This window comes from Tasmannia lanceolata, unplaced genomic scaffold (assembly GCF_043159265.1).
Source record: "Tasmannia lanceolata isolate RefF3 unplaced genomic scaffold, GAP_Taslan_0.1 ptg000006l, whole genome shotgun sequence".
Taxonomy (NCBI): Eukaryota; Viridiplantae; Streptophyta; class Magnoliopsida; order Canellales; family Winteraceae; genus Tasmannia; species Tasmannia lanceolata.
The window spans coordinates 48,718,639-48,728,576 of NW_027518683.1; positions in this window are offsets into that span (position 1 = coordinate 48,718,639).

The following is a 9,938-nucleotide window of genomic DNA, read 5'->3' on the forward strand; positions in this document are numbered from 1 at the left end:
AATCAACCTAACATGGTCACCGTTCCCCGAGGTTTCCTCTCCGGAATCTGTTGGATCAGTTTCTGCACCCCTTCTAGGAGCCATTCAAATTGCTTGTTAATGTCCGGGCTTGAGCTCAATGGAATGAGCTGCTAGTGATGCTCTGATACCACTTTTGATGCAACGGCGGAAGCGTGCGCGGTGGGGATCGATGGAGATGGTCCTGTAGGGAGTAATAAGCAAGGATGGAGGACCAAAATGCAATAAAAACATGCAAAGATCTTCACAATTTCAGGTTACGAAAGAAGGACTTTCTGTGACAAGATAGTCCAGAGAAAAGTAATCGAGTCCTCTGATTATAATTCTGAGGAATGAATTCCAATTTCAAAGCATTCTAATATTGACTCTCGGCATAGTCTAAAGTAGACAGAATTTTCAAGTCCAGCTTAAACAACTAGAAGTCCTTGCTTATTACTTCCTACAGGGCCATCTCCATCGATCCCCACCACCCACGCTTCCGACATTGCATCACTAAGGCTCTGATATCAAATGAAATCGAGGGGTGATGGCAACCCAAGAGGGGGTGAATTGGATTTCAAAAACTTTTTCCAAAAAGTGCGAAATTAAAAACAAATGGGAAAACTAACCCTTAAGCACAAATGAAAGTAAAAATCAACTGCACACAAAAAGAGTAGAGAAGAGAGATAGAAAGTATGCACTGGGAATTTTAAGTGGTTCGATCCAAGCCTAGGACCTACTCCACTCCACCAAGACTCTTGATGGCTTCACTAAAATGGGATTCCCTTGACGGAGGGGAATCAACCTAATTACAACTTCCAGAGAAAGCTTCACGTCTCTCACACTCGCTCTGCGTCTCCACCAACACTCGCCAAATACACTTCTTAAATGTAGAAAGAAGGAAAAATAAAATACCTTTTCAAAGGGTTACAATGTTGAAGAAGATATACAATTTGAAGCCTATGATCCAAATCCTTAATCCAAGATTATAGAGGCATAAATAAGTTTAAGTCACTCTTAATATGTTCCAAGATAGCTTAGGAGTGTTAGAATTAGGTTTAGAGAAGTTTAGAACCCATATGTAGAGGCAACTTTTCAAAACTAGCAGTTATACACTTTCCAACGGCCATCTCGGAAGCCTTTTGGACGAATGACCAACTAGCCATTAGGAAAAGACAAAACTGGCAACACAGTGTTCGGAAGCCCGATGGGGTCTTTGGACTCCCGACTCGGGTGCCCGAACAAGGCTTCAAGCGCCTATGAGATTTTGACCTCCTCGGGTAACTTTTTTTAACATGTTCGGACGCCCGAAAGCTTTCCTCACATGCCCAACTTCGGATGCCCGAACAGTGCTTTGGGTGCCCTAAGACAGATTTTCAGATTTTCAAGGTTAACTTTTAAAATTCATCTCTCTCTCTCTCTCTCTCTCTCTCTCTCTCTCTCTCTCTCGTTTCTTATCGGATTTTGACGTTATTGTACTCTATGGACATTAGAAGAATGAGATCTATCTGTTAAAAATATTTTTAAAAATATTTAAAGTTATTTTGGACTAATTTTCCTAGGATAAAGGTTAATGGTCTATTTGCACTCGAGCGCATGAACCCTTCTCTCTCTCTCTCTCTCTCTCTCTCTCATATGTTAAGCACAATTTTTCATAGTTTTTAAATAAAATGATAATGCTATTTAAAAAGTGAAATCTCCATAAAATATGATGCATTGCTAACTTAGTTCTCATTTTCTCCCATACGTAAAAAAATAAAAACTAGTAAAATAAGAAAAACTATTAGGGTACAAAGTACAAATTTAAGGATGGTAAACTGAGGCGATGTTTGGCTCCGTCGCTGTCGTTGAACTATTTTTTTCGGCTAATCCGTTAGTGAATTGCTTTTTAAATAAAATGACAATGCCATTTAAAATGCGAATTATCCATAAAATATGACACATTGCTAACTTAGTTGTCATTTTGTCTTACACATGAAAATCGAATAGGATAAACTAATATGATGCAAAGTATGAATTGATTACACCTATGGTATCAATATCGTACGTTAAAATTTTTGAAACTTCTTTGTTTTTCCAATGTAACTTATCATTTCAAGACATATTTTCATCTAAAATCTCTCCTTCTACTCATTATTTTCTTGGTTTTTTTTATGAGTAAGCTGGGGTTAGGCGGACCCCTACCAGTATATTAAATAAAGAAAGACGATACAATAGCAGGAATAAGACCACTGCCCAATCCTTAGAGCATTGTCTAAGGAAAAGGGCTGAACAACCAAGGGTACTTGAAGACAAACCCAAAACAAGCAAGAGAAAAGGAAATACACGAGCTGGATTTGAGCAAATTGGTGGGGCTTAGGAGGCACATGATCCCTTGGGCTGGTCCCCATACTAGGCGAAGCAATGTTTATTGTGATCCATGGGGTCTATCTCTTCTAGCTAAATTTCCGTATTCTCTAGCTCTTCCTGAACTTTTGAACCTTTGGGGATTCTTCTATTTTGTTTTGTTGGGGGAGCTCTTCTTCACTTTCTGCAGCTTTCTTAAATGTAGTTTTTATGGGCTTTTGAGACCTTAGTTGGTTTAACTTTGCCTCTCATTCCCTATCCACTTCATTATCAGAGTCTGGAGGATTCTTCTTCTCTACTTCTATTCGTGGTTGTTAGGTAGAACCATATTTTTTAAAAATTTCTTCTTGGATCTTTGAACCAAGCTCTTAATCACACATATGTCAAACTATGGTTAGATGGATTGAAAAACAATCGGCACATTGGAGGAGTATTGTACTTGCACCTCATGATTATTCACAAAATTACACTTGCTAGATTTGAGGTTGAGCGGAGAGGGGTGTTCAAGATCAAAGGGAGATGCAAGATGTGAGCTCATAGGGGGGAAAACAAAATCATCTGGTTTTGGAATTCTGATACACAAATATTTTTGAACCAGATGAATTTCTATAAACCAGATCCAGGTGTTCTAATTCACATTAAAGTATGAGATTAGAGAGCATACACTCTATATAATTCAAATTTAATTAGAACTAAATTTCATTCATAAAAGCCTCTAAATTCTCAACACATTCTAAATTGTTGGATAAATGATCTAACCATAGTAATGAATAAATTAATATAATATTCAAAGTAGTTATAATAATACAATTATCCTCTTTAATACTTAAAATATTAATATTATATTGCTTCCCATTAAGTGCTTAATCAGATGACATCAATCTAACCCTAGATCGTTCCCAATATAATATCTAATATGATCTTTATTATTAAGGCCTAAACAAATGAGATATTTGGGGTTAGGCATCTTCTCAATATTGAGAGCATCATTCCAAATCTCCATCTAAGTATTACGACGTCTTCCAAACTCCATCTAGCTTGCCTTTGACCTGCATGAAATACATCAAACATAGATTATCCCGTATTAGTCTAGCTGCTTTCCCTACAATATCCTAGGCTCCTTGCCAACCACATTCATGACCTTTGGTAAATATGCCAAAGTAGCAATAGTCAAATATCAACCACCTAACAAAATACAGAGTTGCTGAGGGCACAAGGATCACCTACAAGCCTAACTTCTTGTACGGTAATAGTAATATAGATAAATCTTACGCTTGTAGCTAATAATTTTTAAGAAATATGGTATGATACACACACCATGTGTCATTCAAGAAAGATTAAAGCAAATCCCAAACTAGCTAGGTGTATCGTTTGTGGTCTAATTTTATGACTTACGATAAGTCCTCATCGAGTTGGGTTATCTGATATGAAGAAGCATATGTTCATACTGATTTCCAGAGGGATCATCGCAGCTTATGTCCTTCGTGTAATTAATCTTTTCCTTGTTAGTCTGCTGTGCGAGTAGAGGGTTACTCTATCGATATATCATTTTGCATAAATCAACATGTATTCAACATATCCATGTAACCAGTGGCGGAGCCAGGTGGGGTCCCCGACCCTACTGTCCTTAATCACCTCCTGTATAGACCTGGCAAACGGGTGGGTCGGGCAGGGGTCAACCCGCGGGTGCGGGTCACACGGGTCGAGTCAGGAGATGACCCGCATTTTTGCGGGTCAGAATTTTGGTGACCCGCGCGGCCCGTGGGTGGGCCGGGTCAACCCGCGGGTCACCCGTAAATTCAAACAGTAGTTTATTTTGGAAAATATTATCACTGGATTTTGATGAGGGGGGTATGGCCGGCACCGTGGGATGATCCAAACCGTCCATTAGATGGCCCACAGCCTAAATAGGTTGTGCCCCAAAAATCATTTCAATAGGTTGATCCTAACCCTCCGATCTATAGAGGGTTAGTATCAAGTGATCAACCCTCTAACATTCAAATCGGAGGGTTGGGATCAACCTATGGTGCTAGCCACAACCTATTTATATTCTATGGTGCCAGCCATAACCTATTTAGGCATCAAACCCTTAAAAAATAGATTAGCATGACAAAATCACCATCCTTTGCATTAGAAAAAAAAAGCCATCTAACTAGATTAGCATAACAAAATCACCACCCTTTAAAAAGCCAAGTGACTTGCGGGTGCCCGCGGGTTGACCCGACCCGACCCGACCCGTGTTTTTGCGGGTTGTGTCACCCGCGGGTTAGTTTTGATGGGTCACTAAAACTCAGACCCGTGCCCGCAAATTTGCGGGTGGGTCAGGTCGACCATTGGGCACAGGTCACTTTTGCCAGGTCTACTCCTGTATGTGTCAATAATTAATGCAAAACGATTTTTTTTTTTTTTTACTTTCTTTCGTGTTATGCTAATGGGACATGCCCGCTCCACATCATCATCATCTTCTTCTCTCTCTCTCTCTCTCTCTCTCTTCACTACAAAGGTCCGTTTGGATACATGGATTTTATTATCCAGGATTGTAAAATCCTAGATTTTATAATCTAGGATTTTAAAATCCCAAATTTTGCAAAGCAAAAATCTAGATTTTTTACGGGAAAATTGGCATTGATCAGACGGTTATGATCATCCTTAATGTGGCTGAGAGTACTCTCTCACACACTAAAGTTTCTATATAAGGTCTAAGGCCGTGCTTGGATTGCCAGAATTTTCTGGAAAAGTTTGGAATGGAAATTTTTTCTAAAATATCTTACTTGTTTTACACACAAAAAGAAGAAATAACTTGAACGGATCCTATTCAATTTTTACTTAGAGGGACCTTCAATTTATGATGGTATCCGTCTAAGTTGACAATAATCATAGCATTTCCCTCTAAATCATGAAAAGAAAAGAAAAATATATCCCTATTACAGTCGGAAATGTTTTTCTTGCAATCTAAACAGGGCTCAAAGAAATGCACATTTGAAGATTTTATACATTGCGTACACATGAAGTCTAGGATTTTTAAAAAAATTGGACCCATTTCATATGATGATCCAAACTATTCATTTGTTGGGCCACAATGTAAGTAGGTTGCATCACCTAAATCATCTCCATAGGATGATCCTAACTATCTGGTCTACGATGGGATTGCCCCTTATAGATCGGATGTGTTGGGAAAGTTGCCTTATTTCCCACCCACGGTGGTAACTTGGGTGGGAAGGCAAAGGCAAAAATAGAGATCTCTATTTTTAGCTTTTGGGGAAAACTAAACTATAAAAAGAGAAGTGTTGTTCTCTTGGGTTGCGGCGAAGCAAGATGTCTTTGGTGTGTTGGCTGCTAAAGGAAAGAGAAGAAAAAGAGAGAGAAAGGGAAAATAGGTTTTTCATCTCGGGGTTTTCTCTTGGGTTCTTTTTTTTGGTTTATCTCTCGCATTATCTCATGTGTACAGTCTTGGTTTTGAGAAGTAAGGAAAGGGATGCGGATTTGTGGGTTATTTATCCATTGTAATCCTTGTATATTGTTTTTCTCAGAGTGGAAGATCGTGTTTCTCGCCCGTGGAGTAGGTTTGGCCGAACCACGTAGCATATCGGTGTTCATCTTGTGGCTTGTTTGTTTATTTTACTTTTTCGTTTAATTTGTGCACGATCGGATCGGATTGCTTGGCGTATTTTCCCAACAAGTGGTATCAGAGCTCAGGTGGAGCGATCGTCGAGGCCGAGTGGAGTGATTGTGAGTGTTGTGGTTGGATCGCGGTTAGAGCAATTTTTGGGAGTAGAAAGATTCTCGTTCGAGGTGGAGCGCTACACCGTGAAGAGATGAGTCATCTGAGATGGCGGTAAAATCAAGTTCTACTCAGTTCAACATCGACATATTTGATGGAAAGGACAATTTCACGCTATGGCAGATGAGGGTGAAGGACATCCTAGTTCAACAGGGCTTGGCTAAATCGTTGAAGGCAAAGGATGGCAAGCGTGAGAGGATGACGATACCTGCGTTGGGGAGGATGGATCGAGATCCCTCTCCAAGGTTGACTAGGTGAGACAACGGGTTGGCAGCTACAAATGTGCATTGGCCATGTTGATCGAATCGGGAGGAGTCGGAACCAAGGTGAATCGAGGGTGTGTAGCTGGTACTTCGGAAGGCCAATGGTGGTTTGCTGAGATAGCGGACCGGTGGCGACATCAACGGAAAATCTTCAGGTGGCTGGGAAATAAGCCAAGGTGGAGATTGTTGGGAAAGTTTCCTTATTTCACACCCACGGTAGTTGCTTGGGTGGGAAGGCAAAGGCAAAAATAGAGATTTCTATTTTTAGCTTTTGGGGAAAACTAAACTATAAAAAGAGAAGTGTTGTACTCTTGGGTTGCGGCGAAGCAAGACGTCTTTGGTGTGTCGGTTGCCAAAAGAGAGAGAAGAAAAAAAGAGGGAAAGGGAGAAGAGGTTTTTCATCTCGGGGCTTTTTCTTGGGTTCTTTTTTCGGGTTTATCTCTCGCATTATCTCTTGTGTACAGTCTTGGGTTTGAAAAGCAAGGAAAGGGTTACGGGTTTGTGGGTTTTCGATTAATCCATCCTTGTATTTCTCGCCCATGGAGTAGGCTTGGCCGAACCACGTAAAATATCGGTGTTCATCTTGTGGCTTGTTTGTTTATTTTACTTTTTCGTTTAATTTGTGCACGATCGGATCGGATTGTCTGGCGGATTTTCCCAACAGGATGGTGTGGACCCCTACAGATGGTTATGATCATCCTATGGAGATGATTAATGCGTTGCAACCTATTTATTTGTAACCCAACAAATGAACAGTTTGGATCATCATGGTGGGCCTCAACTATAACAAGAGGCTGTGCTTGGAGCGAAATCTATCAAAACAGGAAGTGTAAAAGTGTGGCCGCCCCCAACATGCTATATAACAACCATTCTCTGCCCCTGGATGTAGCATTGATTGAAAAACCAAAACTTTCTTTATTAGTGCCAAATGAGATTTTGGAAATAGAAAGTCCTTTCTATTTTGGACTCTTGTGTTATCTCCTGATGAGATAAGTTCCAAGGAAACCAAAACGACGTTTTGGGGTTGTTGCATACGGCTCGACACAAAATAATAAAAATAACACAAAAAAAAAGGTTATTGGTGGGAACTTCCGAAACAGAGAGAGAGAGAGAGAGAAAGGAGCGTGAAAACTGTTAGCCCAATGGTTCCCCATGGGTTCATTCAATCACCTTGTTTTGATGATTAACAAACACAAATTGATTAGTCTTTTATGGATTAATTGTTTGCCTTGAGTGTTGTGCTATACACAGGGAATTCACATGTCAATCCATGCTAGCACACACCATTGCTGGCCTATGCTTGAAGATGAACCAAACAAAGGACAAATGAGCTAGAGCATATTTGGACAAACCTTGGAGGATCAACCAAGGAGAAGTTCCACACAACCATCTCAAAGCATTGAACAAACAAAGGAAGATCAATGAAGGCCAAAGCTTGTGGATCAACAACTTGCAAAGGAGCTTGAACCAAATGGTGGCATCATCCTTTGAAGGTGTCAAGCAAAGAAGCTCAACCTTGAAGATCCCAAAGCAAGCTAAGCACACCATTGAAGATCAAATGAAGATTGGCTCAAGAGAACAAGAGAGTACTTAGAATGGTAGTATGTATCACCTTTCTCTCTTGTGTTTTCTCTTATCAAGGCACATCTTAAAACCCCTAAAAATATATTTTTCAAAGAGACTAACACACCATTTAAGGACTTAAATGGATAAGTGAATGGCCATGGTGGTGTACCAACATGTTGGGACCCATATGACATTCAGGACAAGAATGAACAAAACAGAGTTCCGAAGCAACAACCTGGACCAGCAACTAAATACTATCAAAACTTGTTTAAAACATTTTCAAATATTTTTGAAAATATTTTTAATAGATAGCTCTCATTTTTCTCATATCTGTAGAGTACAGGAATGTCAAAATCCGACGAGAAATGAGAGAGATATGAATTTTACAAGTTAGACACTAAATGCTGGAAAACCAGTCTCGAAATTCTGAGAATTATTCTCGGAACTCCGAGAATTTTGCTCGAAACTCCGAGAAGTGTTTTTGTTCAAAAAAATATAACCGTTGTGGTGCAATGGCTAGTTGACTATTTGACCCAGTTTTGACTGTTTTGCCCCCCAAAAGGTCACATGGAGTTGAGACTTCATATATACCCATTCAAAGGGTCCAAAACACATGAAGAACATTGTCCAACTCTAATAAACCCTAGGAATTCATTTGTGAATCATTTTTGGGTTAATCTCTCACTAATCCTTCATTGTGCCTTGACTTTGGGAAAATCCACTTGAGATTGGTTAGGTTTAAACTTGTTTATCTTTGAGAGCATCCTTGGAGTTGCAACTTGTAATCAAGCCTAGTAAGAGGCTAATACTTCTTCTTCTTAATTCAATTGGTGGCAAGGGCATCCGTTGTTTTTAATTCCCTTGGGTGAAGCGCTTAGAACTCGGCGGAGAAGGAGAGTCATTGTAAAGGTGGAAGGGCATCCTCATTTAATTCCCTTGGAGTGTAAAAGCCTTAGAGACGGGCGTCGTGGAGGTCTCAATAGTGGAAATCCTCAAGTGCGACCTTGAGTAGAGTGGAGTAGGCCATTGGCCAAACCACTATAAATCCTTGTGTCGCTTGCGTTGGTATTTCTCGATTTCTCACTCTCTCTCTATCACTCTCTTATTTGTACTTGTCTTATTATTTAGAATTGAGTGAGTTAGCATTGCCATCCAACGTGAATATCTTTCCATTGCTAATTAACCCACTAAATCTCATAATTAAGTTGGTTGTTGAAACAAGGGTTTTTAAGCTTATATACATTTGTGAAAATTGGTTAAGCTTAACTAATTCAACTTAATTAACCAAGCGATAAAACTATGGTGAAATTAGTAAAAGTTTTCAAAAGGTAAAAGTTTTACAAACATCCTATTCACCCCCCCCCCTCTAGGTTGCCAAACCAAGTCTCTACTTTGATTTCAAAAACGTCTTCAAGAAAGCAAGGGAAGAACTTGGGTTTCTCTTGGGTTGTGAAGGACATAGTTCATTGGATTCTCTTGGGCTTGAGGAAGAAGAAGCAAGGCTACTCTAGGGAGCAAAGGTGCTTGGATCCTAGATTACGTAAAGATTATTCTTTTATAATCCGGAAAAAGCTTGGGCTTTTGTAATCCGGTGAGTGCTTCTTGTAACCCACTTATTTTCCACATAGTGAAATCTTTTGAAGTCTTCTCTCGTGGACGTAGCCACACACATCGTGTAGTGAATCACGTTAAATCTTGGTGTTCTTGTGTGCTTTATTTTTGGTTTGTCTTGCACTTTTATTAATTTGTTCTTGCAAATCTACTTCAACAACGCTGCGTATTTGTTAACACGTAAATCCGGAAATACACTTTCGTGTTCGGATTGTCAACGGGTCACCGCGGAGGGCTGATTTGAGCCCCAATTCCGCAACAAGTGGTATCAAAGCATAGGTTTTATAATGGCGGTGACGGTTTCTAGCGCAAAGTTTGAAGTGGAAAGATTTGACAGAAAGAACAGTTTTAATTTGTGGCAAGTCAATGTTCGT